General features: G+C 54.2%; 1 pseudogene; it reads left to right on the top strand.

Annotated features, from left to right (window-relative positions):
• The first annotated feature begins 1,952 nt into the window (after positions 1-1,952).
• On the top strand, positions 1,953-7,891 carry LOC140634493 (antizyme inhibitor 2-like; annotated as a pseudogene).
• Positions 7,892-10,726: the final 2,835 nt, after the last annotated feature.

Here is a 10,726-nt window from a genome sequence, read left to right as displayed (position 1 = left end):
CATCCCAGAGGTGGGGCAGCTCCAAGGTGGTGGCTTCAGCCTGGGAAGGTCAGCGGGCAAACTGGTGAGACCTCAGAAGGCCACAGAGAGAGGGAGAGTGAGGAAAGGTTAAGGGACAGGATATGCCTGGACACCAAGTGACGTAGGCAGCCACCTTTCCATTCAGAGAAGCTTCCAGTGAGGCATTGAAATCTCTGGTGGAGAGCGGAGACACAGCACCAGGAGAGATCAGCTCACAGTCTGAGGAGGTGGGAACCGGCTCCTAATTGACGTCTGAGGTCCTGGTTCGCTCCCACGTCCCCTCCAGGTTTGCTGAATCATCTGAAGACCTTCGGGCCCCACGGTTCTCCATCTGTGAGGTGGGAAAGGCGGATGACAGGGTTTCCAGGGTCCCTCTACTCTGACCCTTGCTGATGCTCACTTATAACAGGAGTCTGACTTCACTCCATGGTCAGTCGTGTGGGTGACCTAGGAGGGCTCGTTCTCTGGGCCTGGGAGGCTGAGGCTGAGCAGGCAGGGTGGCTGAGGTTTTGGGGGACAGCCCCTGAGCTCTAGGCTGAGCTTCGATCTCCCTATAGGAATTTACTGGAAGCCCAGGATACCATAGATCCCAGTCCCCGTGCTGTGCCTGAAGAAGCAGGTTGTGATGGATACCAGGTGAGTCCGGGTGTGGGGTGGGGGCCATGGGTGCTGTCCTAACTGCTGAGGCAGGCAGACAGACTGGCTGCAGGCTGCCCTCACTTCGGCCTCAGGGACGTGTGGCCAACAGTGGGTCCACTCCAGTGGCTGGCTGCTCTCGGGAGCTCGGGTGCCAGTCCTAGCTCTTCCAATGACTACTTGGTGATTTTGGGCAAGTCTCCTCCCTTCTCTGAGCCTCTCGTCCTCTGTGTAAAATGAAATGTCTCCTAGGCCCTAACTCTAAGTCTCATAATCTGAAGATCGTGGACTCCTTGCTTATCCATTCTGTGCCTCTGTTTCCTCACATGTGAATGGGGCTGTGGGTGTGAAGGAGCCTGGGAAAGGATGCCAACCCTCTATTCCATATGCGTGGTGTGTGCATCTTGCTTGGTCTTCCACTATGTCTCTGAAGCAGACTGGGCCAGGCCAGTGGCCCATTCTGCAGATGGGAAAATTCGCTAGGGCTCCATGGAGCTCTCTGAGGGAATGGGAGGGCCGAAGACTGGCTGGCCCAGGGAACTCTGGACCCCGGGGCTCGCAGGGAGCTGGGAGACGGGAGGAGGCCGGATCCTTAGAGCAAAACCTTTCCAGGATGCCGGGACTGTGCCTGCCAGAGGGATCTGTTGGGGTGTCCGGGATGAGCATCCCCCATGGGAACCCGAAAGAGAGTCAAGGACCCCTTGGAAGCATGTGGCCAGAGGCGCTCATCGCCCTGGGGCCTGGGGAAACTGCCTGAAGTTTCTGATTCAGTACGAAGGAGGGGCAGGGGTGGAAGGGAGCAGAGGGCAGAGGGTCAGTCTCAGTCCCTACTTTGATGGACAAGAAATAAGACTTTCTGTTTCGTGGTTTTATAGCTCCATTTATTAGGTCTTATTCCAAGGCCCGATTCTGCTGGGGCTCACGGAATAGTTTCTCTGTCCCCTTCTCATACCTCCCGTCACCACATGGAATTTAACTCAGTGCCAGGCTAGGTGGTTGAGGATTTGGCACCGTCTTGCCCCCGCTCTGATCTACAAAGATTGTTGTTGTCCTCACATCTCCCTGATTAAAGAGTTAGAAGACCTGGGGTCGAATCCTGCCTTTGCCACGTACTCGCTGTTGACCTGGAGCCAGTGACTTCCTATTTCTGAGCCTCTGCTGCCCCATCTATAAAACGGGAAGAGCACTAGTACTGACCACGCAGGGTCATTGTGAGGACTAAGTGAGGCACCCACCACCCAGGCTCCCCGCCCTCTTCCTCAGCCCTGGCAGGACCGCCGAGGCCCCGGCAACTCATGGTTGCCGACCTGGACGTGCTGCCAGCTGCCATCGGGCCTTCCCCCGGGGCCCCGCCACGGGTCTTACCCTTCTACGTGGAGAAGTGCAACAGCAGTGCCTGGGTGCTGCACGTCCTGGCCTCCCTGGGCACCGGCTTCGACTGTGCCAGCCAGGTAAGCCTGCACCTGCTGCTGGTGGGAGGACAGGAGGTCAGCAGTTGGGGATCTTGGGGTGGCGTCTGCAGTACCTAGGACAGTGGCCACCACAGGAATTACTTGATTCTGAAGGAAGAAATGAATGAACTATGAGGGGGCCACGTGGCTGGGGCAAGCAAGGGGAGCCGGTGAGTGGAGGGGCACAGGCTTTGGGCCTGTGCAGGCCCTGTTTCTGTCCCAGCACAGGCATTTTATGCAAATTGAATACATTAAATGCTTCCTCTTTAAAATGGGGCCAACTCTGCTTTCTTGAATCCTGAAAGCCTAAGTGGCACAGATGTGCCCAGTGCAGCGCCAGGTGCAGAGGGGGTTTCAGTCAAGAGCAGCCCCTTGTGCTCATGCTCTGAGTTTCTGTCCCCAGAGAGTAGAGGCGGGCAGCAAGGCAGCCCCTGACTGTGTCATCCATGCCAGCTGGAGCTGGAGCAGGTGCGGGGCCTGGGCGCAGCCCCCTCGCACATCATCTATGCCAACCCCTGCAAGCCTGTCTCCCACATCCATACGCTGCCCGCCACGGGGTGTGGCTCCTGACCTTTGACAATGAGGGGGAGCTGACCAAGGTGGCCCAGCATCACCTCGAGGCCAGGTGAAGCCAGGTGAGGCCTGCCAGGCAAGTGGAAACAGGTGGATCAAGGGACAGCAAACCTGGGGCCTCTGCCAGTGGAGTTGGGCCTCTGCAACCAGGTGAAGGCAGTCCCATGAGGTGACTTGGGAGAGGTCCAAGGAGCAAAGTACAAGAACTTGGGTCACTGGGCCCAATGCTCCCCTGGTGCATATTTGTGGGGAAGGAACACTGCTTATGTCTGCATGGACACTGGGCACAACCTGGCATTGGGAGGTCTCGGGTCAGGCGAACTCATGGAAAAAGCACTCCCATCGGAGTCAGGGAGGCCAGTGCTCGTGTTTCAGATTCATGTGCACAGGCTGTGTGGCCTTGGGAAAGTTATTTAACATCTCTGATCTTGTAACATGGAGGCTTACAGAAAGTGTGTGTATAATTTCATCACGTTCCTGCTTTTTCTCGCCTGGGCAGAGGTCTCTAAGTGATGAGTGTTTTTGTTCCTTGAGACTCAGTGGCTGGAGAGTCCAGAGAAACTAGGCAGGGGCTGGTGGGAAGGTGGGGAGAGATTGGGGGGCAGGCTGGGCCTTGGGGGCTCATGTGTCAAAGAACCCCTGACATCTTTCACAGCCTCTCCTAGGCTGGTCCTCTGGCTCTGGACCCAGGACAATGAGAGCATCCTCCCCCTGAGTGCCAAGTTTGGGGCCCCCCTGGATGTATGTGAACATCTGCTCGGGTTGGCCAGGGACCTGGGGCTGGCTGTGGTTGGAACAAGGTAAGAGCACTGGCTTTCCCTGCCTGGGAAGCAGGGGTCCTGGTTTTCCCTGTCAGTCTCCAGTCTTTGCCCCTCTGGGCCTCAAGATGCTCCATTTGTCCTCAGCAAAGGAGCTGGGTGTTATCTGGGACCAGAGCAGGGTGATCAAAGTGAAAATTTGGGTGAAAAATTTGAGGAGATGCCAAAAAACTTAGTACTCCAGATAAATCACATTTTAATACAGTATTTTAAAAATATCAAAATTAGGGACACCTGGGTGGCTCAGCGGTTGGGCGTCTGCCTTCAGCTCAGGGCGTGATCCCGGAGTCCCAGGATCAAGTCCCACATGGGGCTCCCTGTGGGGAGCCTGCTTCTCCCTCTGCCTGTGTCTCTGCCTCACTCTCTGTATTTCTCATGAATAAATAAATAAAATCTTTTAAAAAATATATCAAAATTAATGCAAAAATTCATGATAAGGAAAATATCAGAATTTTAAATAAAGGCAGGATTGAGAGGTGCCTGGGTGGCTCAGTTGGTTAAGCGTCTGCCTTCGGCCCTGGGGCGGGGTCCCAGGGTCCTGGGATCAAGCTGTACATCGGGCTCCCTGCTGTGAGGGAGCCTGCTTCTCCCTCTCCCTCTGCCTGCTGCTCCCCCTGCTTGTGCTCTCTGTCAAATGAATGAATAAAATCTTTTTTAAAAAGGACACTTCCTTGCCTTTTTAAGAAAAAGGAAAAAGACAGGATTGAAATTCCTGTTTTTTCCTTTTGCCTCAGGGTCCAATTACTGTTACCAATTTTGTCTTTATTTAAAATTTCTGTGTTTCGTTTCTTGTGGATGTTTTTGCATCAATTTTGCTTCTTGAAAATATCGCGTTAGGGGCACCTGCGTCGCTCAGTGGTTGAGTGTCTGCCTTTGGCTCAGGGCATGATCCCAGGGTCCTGGGATCGAGTCCTGCAACAGGTTCCCCGCGGGAAGCCTGCTTCTCCCTCCGCCTGTGTCTCTGCCTCTCTCTCTGTGTCTCTCATGAATAAATAAACAAAATATTTTCGAAAGGAAGGAAGAAAAAAAGAAAGAAAAAATGGCATTAAATATTATTTATCCTGGAGGCTTAGTGTTTCGGCCCCCGCTTACGTTCTGCACCTGAGCTGAGGGCCTCACTTGCCTCCTGCTCCCTTGCCTTGATTGGTTCCTCGGCTGCCTGCTTGTGGGGGCCCTGGGATTTGGGGTTCTGATCACGTGCCCTCTAAGGAGAAGAGGAGCCCCACGATGGGGGCACTGGGAGAGGGCAGCTGAGAGCAGTGACTCGCACAACCGTCAACACCCTAACTCAAGGCCTGTCACATGCAGTGTATGCATCTCTGGGGACAGCCACGTGTACATCCAGGGGTGCGTGGTTCTGTGGGCCGAGGCAGTCACATGTGTCTCAGTGTGTGTACTCATGCTGGTCTCCACAATTTACCCATGTTGGCACTTCTGAATGTCCCCCTTCTTCCCAACCCTTATGTTTCCATGTGTGTTTCTCCACGTGTCATTGACCTACGTCCAGCTTCCACGTGGGCTCGCACTGCCAGGCAGCGCACAGCTCCATGCAGGCCATCGCTGACTGCCGGCGTGTGTTGGAGATGGGCCGCACCTTTGGGCCAACGTGACCCCCTGGACATCGGAGGGGGCTTCCCGGAGTGGAGGGCTCAGAACTGAAGTTTGAGGAGGTCAGGGGGTGGACGGCGTGTGCGTGCTTGTCTATAGGGGAGGCTCTTGCAGCCGAGTCACGTGTACGCCTGTAGCTGGGATTTGCCTTTGTGGGGAGGTCTTCGACTCTAGGCACATGGCCTGTGTGCACGTACGTGCATGTGCGTGTCCCTGGCTCCATGTCTTTCTTTAGACATGGTAGTCGCTATACCCAACTAAGCTGCAGTCAGGTCGAAAGTTCACTATGCTCCACATCCAGGGAACATCCCATCTTTGCTGACCATGTATTGATTTCTGTGGCTCCGAATTCATACATCTCAGGGTGCTACGACCTGTACGCTGGCTGTGTCCTTGGAAAAGTTATTTCCCCTCTCTGGGCCATGGTTTCTGTGTCCTCCCTAGTAAAGTGGGGACGAGAACACCTCCCCACAGTGCTGTTATGGGAATGAAGGGGGATGATGCAGGGAAAGCCCCCACATAGGGACGGGTCATGCTAGGATCGGGATCTGTCCCTGCAGATGGCGAGAGTGATCGATGCTGCCCTGGCCCAGGACTTCCCGGAGGGGAGCGGTGTTGAGATCATCGCGGAGCCTGGACGCTTCTAACGGCATCTGTGTGCATGGCCGCTGTCAATACCACTGCCAAGAAGGCTGTGCTGCAGGCTGGTGGGTGGGTCACCCTGGGTGGGGACGGCCCTGTCCACACGTCCCCAGGCCCCGGGGAAGAGGTTAGATGGAGGGTCTGGGCTCCACGCCCAGTGGCTAATTAGTGAGAAACATGTTGTGAATCGGGTATAAGGACGAACCTGTTAGTATCACTATTGTGTTGTTCTCAAGTAGCCCGGGAGGTAGAAAACCAAGACAGTCTTTACTGAGCAGCCATGAATTTATATTGCGTTATGGAGGCAAAGCCACAGAATATAGCTGATGGGGTCACAGACACCGCTGTGCTGCCCATGCGCATTTGAAATCTTCCATCCGGTGCTTTCTAACATGTGCAGATTCTTATAACGAAAAATATACTGAATAAATACAAATTCTTGCAACAAATATAGGAAAGCAATATCGTTGTGTCTTGGCCTGAAGGTCAAAGGTGACATCTACGGGGTAATGGGAACCTTTTGACAATTGGGGTCGACCGTCATGGGAGACTTGTTTGGTGGTCTGCTATTTTTGAAGCAGGCGTGGGGTGGGGTGACCGTTCCCACAGAGTGAACTAACCAGAACTCAGTTTCATGCCGAGATGGAGAGTATGGATAGATATCACCACTCTAATCTGTGGCTTTGTGATAACTGACGTATAAATATTTATAAATCCCATTAATCCTCTCCCTTATCCTTGTGACACATGCTGGTCCACAGCTTTTAATCCCAAAGGCGCTTGTGTCAACTGATTTCGTTTCCTCACAAAGTGTCTTGTTCAAGAATATGGTGATATGCAGCCCATGATTTTAGCCATCGGTTAACAGAAGTCCAAGTTATAAGTATGGGGCTTATTATTTTTATTTCCACTATAATAAGAGCTGCTAATAATTAAGTATCTATTTTGTGTGAAATACATATTTTGTCTCATTTCTGCTCAACAGTTCTGGAGGGGGATAGTTTTGGGTCATTCCTATGTTACAGGTGGAAATACTGAGGCTCAGGGAGAGGAAGAGATTTGTCTATGTGGCACGGCTCGTTAGGGATGCAGTGGGACCCCTGTCTGCCTGGCTGAAACGCTGTGCACTTGCTGAGCTCTCCGCCTCGAGGATGTCATGGCTAAGTGGCTTAGGACACCTGGGGCTGGGGTTGTGGAGACAGGATCAGTAATGGCAGCTGGGAGAAAGGGAAGGAGATGCAGAGACTGACACCGGGAGAAGATGGTGAGGAGAAGACCCAGAGGAGGAGAAAAAATCAATATTCAGAAAGATGTGAGCATCTAAGTGGTAGCTGGAATGTCCCCAGTGTTCACGGAGATCACTGTACAATTCTGAGTTTAGATTCAAGAAAGCAATATTCTGCGGACAGGCTAAGTGGTTGTGGAGAAACTGGCTTGGTAGTAGTAGGTCATGTCCGAAGGATCTCGGGGTCACAGGTGACTTCAGCTTCATATGCACCAGGAGTGTGATGGGGCAATGAGAAGGTCATCAGGTGCTTCCTTCAGCAACATCAGTCGAGGTGGAGTATTTAGGTGAGGGAGGCGAGAATCATGCTCCGCTCTGTGCTTATATGAGTCGGGCACTGTTTTTAAAACTTTCCGAGGTTTGTTTTAATCAGGGAACATGCAGACATGGAAACACTGTCCCGAAGGAAGAAGTTTTTACTCACATTGCCCTAGAAAGGGGGCACCTGGAGTGCGCCGCAGGGCCACAGGGGAAGCAGCTGGGTGGGGTGGGAACAGAAGGAGCAAGCAGAAAGCCAGGCTGAGAGGCTCCAGTGCAGGTTTCATGGACAGGAATGGGTGAGGCAGGTGAGCTGGCTCAGCAGCGGGGACAGAAGGAAGCCAGAGGACAGGCCCCAGCCTTGCATGGGGTCAGGAAGCCTCCTGGAGCAGAGAACGGGGGTTCTCTAGCCCTGGGCAACGGATTGGGGCCCCTCCCAAGGGTTCTGCACTCAGGCGTTGAGAGCCAGTGGTGAGATTGGCCACACACACCTCTTGCCACTCCCAGGAGGCCACCAGAAGCTGGTGTATGACCTCAAGGGCTACTACGGCATCTTCTGCATCTTCCTCAGGGAGCCTGTCCCCACGATGCCATCCTAGTGAAGGTAAGGGGCCCTGTGGGACTTTGGCCCTCCTAGACTCTGAAGCCACTGCGTCTAGCACCCAGTCCAAGAGAGGCAGGGATCTCTGTGGCCAGGTGGGGAGGTGAAGGAGCCCAGACCCTCCGTCTAACCTCTTCTCCAGGGCCTGGGGACGTGTGGACAGGGCCGTCCCCACCCAGGGCTGACCCACCCACCTGCCTGCAGCACAGCCTTCTTGGCAGTGGTATTGACAGCGGCCATGCACACAGATGCCGTTAGAAGCGTCCAGGCTCTGCAATGATCTCAACACCGCTCCCCTCCGGGAAGTCCTGGGCCAGGGCAGCATCGATCACTCTCGCCATCTGCAGGGACAGATCCCGATCCTAGCATGACCCGTCCCTATGTGGGGGCTTTCCCTGCATCATCCCCCTTCATTCCCATAACAGCACTGTGGGGAGGTGTTCTCGTCCCCACTTTACTAGGGAGGACACAGAAACCATGGCCCAGAGAGGGGAAATAACTTTTCCAAGGACACACAGCCAGCGTACAGGTCGTAGCACCCTGAGATGTATGAATTCGGAGCCACAGAAATCAATACATGGTCAGCAAAGATGGGATGTTCCCTGGATGTGGAGCATAGTGAACTTTCGACCTGACTGCAGCTTAGTTGGGTATAGCGACTACCATGTCTAAAGAAAGACATGGAGCCAGGGACACGCACATGCACGTACGTGCACACAGGCCATGTGCCTAGAGTCGAAGACCTCCCCACAAAGGCAAATCCCAGCTACAGGCGTACACGTGACTCGGCTGCAAGAGCCTCCCCTATAGACAAGCACGCACACGCCGTCCACCCCCTGACCTCCTCAAACTTCGGTTCCGAGCAAGCCCTCTCTCTCCTCTCCGGGAAGCCCCCTCGATGTCCAGGGGGTCATGTCGCACCCGAAGGTGCGGCCCATCTCCAACACACGCCGGCAGTTTTCTCCCAGAGTGGGCCTGAAGTCTAGGTTAGCTCCTCAGGCAGCCGCCCCCACCCCAGCCGCCACCCCCAGACCCAGGTCAGGGAGGGCTGAGAACCTTGTGCCCTGGTGGCAGGTGGCCCCAATGGCTGTGGCCTGGGTGTGAGGCAACCTGCACTGCCCGGGACCTTGAGATCTTCTTTCCCCTCCTGTCGTTCAGTTAGTGACTCCTGTGCTGCCCCAGGAGGGTCTGCGTGAGCTATGGGCACCCGCACTAATGTGAGAGCACTGGCTTTGGAGTGACCCCAGGCTTTTCCACATACCGGCAGGGGTGTCAGTGCCTCGGTTTCCCCTTGGATATTAGTATCCCCCTCACAGGATTGTTGAGAGGAGTAAGTCCAGTAATGCAAATCCTCAAGCAATGTCAGTTCATGTCCAGGGCCCTGCCCCTGGCTGCCCCTGGTCCCAAGCCTGACCCCCTCAGAGACCACCCTCTCCCCCGCCTCCTGCCCCGTGGTCAGAGTGTCTTCAGGGAGCAGGCAAAGCCTTGGACACACAGCTAATGGACCAGCCTTGTGGGTGCCTCGGACCCGGCCTCAGCCTCACAGACCCCCAGGCTGGGAGGTTGGATGGACAAGGTGTGAATACAGCCAACTCCAAAATAGTGTGGACACTACTGTGTGTCCTCCAGGCAGACTGACACTTTAAAAACGGTATTTCCAGAGTTCTGAGCTCAAAAAGAAAATGAGTCCTATAGAGAAGGAGGTTGGCAGAGGTGAGAGCGGGGACATGTCAGGATGACTAGCTGCATTCCTTCAGCCAGTGAAGGCCCAGAGGCCAAAGCCACCCACCTCCTGTGCCCTTTTTAAGTTTTTCCTGCTGTGATGTTCTCTGATCCCCAGCCTTGGCAATGGTCCTCCCGTCCACCAGAGTCCATCCCATCGATATTGTTGCTGCCTCTTCAGCTCTACCGATGCCAGAGGACTCTCCCAGCATCCCTAGGCTAAGGAGAACTATCCCCCAGCTATGTGAGAATGGATAGGCCCCGGATGCTACCCTAGGAAGCCAGTGGCCTCAGACATTCTTCAGCCTCTTCCCAATTCATCTCCTCCCAGTGCCTGAAGATTGGGGGGTGGAAATATCCACCCCAACCACCCCACCCCCCAGAAGTGTCTGGAAGCACAAACGTAAGTGGGCTTCAGGGAAAATATAAAGTTTTATTCAGATGCAAGAAATGTTGGTGTGTTTGTGTTTTGCCCTCTGATGCTGTAATTGTGGTTATCCACGCATTCATCTATCCATCCACTGATCCATTGATCCTATCACCCCTCCATCCCTCCCTCCCTCCATCCATCCACCTACCCATGTACCCATCCACCCATCTATCCATTTACTCAGCAGAAATCTGAAGGCCCAGTGTGTGCCTGGCCCTGCTCTAGGCACAGGTAACACACAATGAAAATCCAGGCTCGTGGAGCTTACCTTCCAGTTGGGAAAAGAGACAGCCTTGGCAAGCACATAAGTATATAACAAGGTACATGCTGTGAGGAAAAATAAAGCAGAGCCAGAGGATAGTGAATAAAGGATGATGTGTTATTTGAGGCAGAAGGATCAAGGGGCGCCAGTCCGAGAGGGGGCATAGGAGCAGAGACCTAAGGGCACAGAGCGAGAGGCCGTGTGGTAGCTGGGTCAGAGCCCCAGGCATTGCAAACTGCAAGTCCAATGCCAGGGACGGAGACAGTTTTTTAAAAAGGCAAGAAGATGCATGTGGGTGAGCAGAGTAAGTGAGGGGAGGTGACGGGAGAGGAGACAGGAGGAGGGCTGGCTGGTGGTTGACTTGTCAAGCCTCATGGTTAAGGCAGGGCTTTGGCTTTGCTGTGAGCTGGAGGGAAGGC

The sequence above is a fragment of the Canis lupus genome, chromosome 5 (genome assembly GCF_048164855.1).
Source record: "Canis lupus baileyi chromosome 5, mCanLup2.hap1, whole genome shotgun sequence".
Taxonomy (NCBI): Eukaryota; Metazoa; Chordata; class Mammalia; order Carnivora; family Canidae; genus Canis; species Canis lupus.
This window is presented reverse-complemented; position numbering and strand designations above follow the sequence as displayed.